Source organism: Tupaia chinensis, unplaced genomic scaffold (assembly GCF_000334495.1).
Source record: "Tupaia chinensis unplaced genomic scaffold, TupChi_1.0 Scaffold148049_1, whole genome shotgun sequence".
Lineage (NCBI taxonomy): Eukaryota > Metazoa > Chordata > Mammalia > Scandentia > Tupaiidae > Tupaia > Tupaia belangeri.
In genome coordinates, this window is record NW_006207899.1 from 879,373 (window position 1) to 880,453 (window position 1,081).

General features: G+C 42.9%; 1 protein-coding gene across 3 annotated transcripts in view; it reads left to right on the forward strand.

The window, feature by feature from the left end:
• Positions 1-1,081, forward strand: part of NDFIP2 (Nedd4 family interacting protein 2) — a 113,209-nt gene that overhangs the window by 79,377 nt on the left and 32,751 nt on the right. The window lies entirely within an intron of this gene.

Sequence of the window (1,081 nt, forward strand, 5' to 3'; positions counted from 1 at the left end):
AGTTTTTTTTTTCTCTTTTTTTTTGACAGTACGTATAGTTAGCAGGTTTGTTAGCGGGCTTCTAAACATACATGCATACATACATATGTGCACATATAGGTATACATACAAATCTCTGCGTGTGTGTGTGTGTGTGTGTGTATGTGTATACTTTTAAAAGGCCAGAGAGCACATGTTCTTGCCAGAGAGAGACAGAGAGATGGAGAAATACCCAGAGTGGGTCATGGTCACCCCACAATTCTTTCTTCATTTCTCCGTCCTGCCAGGAATTTGGGCATGGACACCATTGCATGTTTTTGAGATTTTTTTTTAGCCCCAAAATTTATTTATTTATTTGTTTGTTTTTTGCTACAGGGTATTTGTACTTGTCATTGAGAGACAGGGAGAAGGAAAGCGAGAAATTACCTCCTGGGAGGATGATAATACTGCAGTGCCTTCTCTGTTCTCTTCTTGGGAATTTGGGTATACATGCATATGTACCCAGCAGGATTTTCAAGTCGCCATCTGGGACTTGAACCCTGGGACATGAACTGCAGTTTGCCATGTGTCTTAAGCACTATGCCAGTGTCTTAAGCACTATGCCTCCTGCCGGCCCCTCATTGTTTTGAAAGTTGCTGGGACTGGGTCTTCAAACCGCAGTTGGCTATGTGGGACCAGTTTTTTATTTATCTAGCTTGTAACTTAGGACTTAATAGCAATAGTACTCTCTAGTGGCTTATTAGATATAATTAAATTAGGTTTACAGCTAGAAAAATGATATGAAATAGTGTTTTTTTTTTTTTTTTTGAAGAGGTTTTTGCTTTAGGGCGCGTGTGCTCGCCAGACAGAGACAGACAGAGAGCTCGAAAGCGAGAAATCACCCCCCAGGGGGGATGGCCATGCCGCAATCCCTTCTCCTCCATTCTCCTCTCGGGATCTTGGGCACGCATGCACATGCGCCTGGCGTGAGTTTTAAGCCACTGGGTCCAGGACGCGAACCGTGGTCGACTACATGGGAGTCCAGCAACATAACATGGGAGTCCAGCAACATAACCATTACACTAACTGCTGGTCCATTGAAATAGTGTTTTGTTTTTTAAAA